The sequence below is a fragment of the Oryx dammah genome, unplaced genomic scaffold (genome assembly GCF_014754425.2).
Source record: "Oryx dammah isolate SB20612 unplaced genomic scaffold, SCBI_Odam_1.1 HiC_scaffold_16, whole genome shotgun sequence".
Classification (NCBI taxonomy): Eukaryota; Metazoa; Chordata; class Mammalia; order Artiodactyla; family Bovidae; genus Oryx; species Oryx dammah.
This window is the reverse complement of record NW_024070200.1, coordinates 46,675,645-46,677,764: the sequence shown is the minus strand read 5'-3', so window position 1 is coordinate 46,677,764 and position 2,120 is coordinate 46,675,645.

Sequence of the window (2,120 nt, the reverse complement as noted above, 5' to 3'; positions counted from 1 at the left end):
CACCTGTTCCTACTTTTGCATTCCAGTTCCCTATAATCAAAAGAACAGCTTTTTTGTGTTAGTTCTAAAAGATCTTCTAGGTCTTCATAGCACCATTCAACTTCAGCTTCTTTAGCTGAAGAAGTTACTAGTTGGGGCATAGGCTTGGATTACCGTGATATTGAATGGTTTGCCTTGGAAACGAACAGAGATCATTTTTGTCGTCTTTGAGATAGCATCCAGGTACTGCATTTCAGACTTTTTTGTTGACCATGATGGCTACTCCATTTCTTCTAAGGGATTCCTGCCCACAGTAGTATATATAATGGTCATCTAAGTTAAATTCATCCATTTCAGTCCATTTTAGTTCACTGATTCCTAGAATGTCGACGTTCACTCTTGCCATCTCCTGTTTGACCTCTTCCAATTTGCCCTGATTCATGGACCTGACATTCCAGGTTCCTATGCAATATTGCTCTTTACAGCATCAGACCTTGCTTCTATCACCAGTCACATCCACAACTGGGTATTGTTTTTGCTTTGGCTCCATCCCTTCATTCTTTCTAGAGTTATTTCTCCACTGATCTCCAGTAGCATATTGGATGCCTACTGACCTGGGGAGTTCCTCTTTCAGTATCCTATCATTTTGCCTTTTCATACTGTTCATGGGGTTCTCAAGGCAAGAATACTGAAGTGGTTTGCCATTCCCTTCTCCAGTGGACCACATTCTGTCAGACCTCTCCACCATGACCCGCCCGTCTTGGGGGGCCCCACACGGCATGGCTTCGTTTCACTGAGTTAGACAAGGCTGTGGTCCATGTGGTCAGATTGGCTAGTTTTCTGTGAGTATGGTTTCAGTCTCTGCCATCTGATGCCCTCTTGCAACATGTACCATCTTACTTGGGTTTCTCTTACCTTGGACATGGGGTATCTCTTCACGGCTGCTCCAGCAAAGCGCAGCCACTGTCCCTTACCTTGGACGAGGGGTATCTCCTCACAGCCACCCCTCCTGACCTTGAATGTGGAGTAGGTCCTCACTGAATTGTATAATTTAAATTGGTGAGCTGCATTGTATGTGAATTATATCACAATAAAGCTGTTACAAAAAAGAAAAAAGAATCATTGACTTCTTGTTTGTTGTTAAATTTCCAGTGGCGAATGCCCAACCTGACAAACATTGGGCACCCAACAAATATTTGTTGAATTTAAAATGTGTGTGTGTTGGGTATCTCCAACTATTGTGCACAGATAAACCACACTTATTGAGTCAAAATATGAATCCCTGATTTCTCAAAATTAGGAAGGCCTGTGGAGGAAAATAGACATAAGCTCTGTGAAGGCAAGGACCTTTTCTTATCCATTCATCTCTCCGCAGCCTTCTTAACAGTACCTGTCTTTCTCCATAGATTTTTAAAAAAATTTATTTACTTAATGTATTTTTGGTTGCACTGTGTCTTTGTCGCTGGGCACAGGCTTTGTGTAGTTGCAGCCAGCAGGGGCTACTGTAGGTTTGGAGCATGGGCTCAAGGGTACCAGGGCTCAGTAGTTGTAATATAGGGGATTATTTGTCCCATGGCATGTGGGATCTAATTCCCTGACCAGGGATCACACCTGGGCCCCCTGCATGGGGAGCATGGAGTCTTGGCCACTGGACCACTGGGAAAGTACTCTACTTCATAAACTTTAAATGTCAGACTAATTATGGTTTTCTCAGAAATCATGTTACATCTCTATAGTCATTTCACTCTTTAGGTTGTGTTTGCTCTATAGTTTGTCTCAGCTAATGTTCAGTTGGTGGGATGCAGTTACTCTAATGTATTGTTTCATGATAAGTATTTAATTTATGTGTTAAATTTGAAATTTCACTGTATTACATTTTATTTTCAACTAACAAAAATGGATCATTAATTCAAATCAGTTAGTTGAAAGTTAATTAAATCAGGATGCTGAATATGTTCAAACTCAGAAAAAAAGTTGTTAATGAAACATTGCCCAGGAATCCAGTGCAAATATATATACTAGGTGAGTCTGACTGCACTGGAGCTGGGTAACCCACAAGTGTAGTGAATTATGATGAGCAGCTAAAAAAGAATGATGCCAGTAGACATATGATAAGCCTCTAAGAAGTATGTTTTATTAAA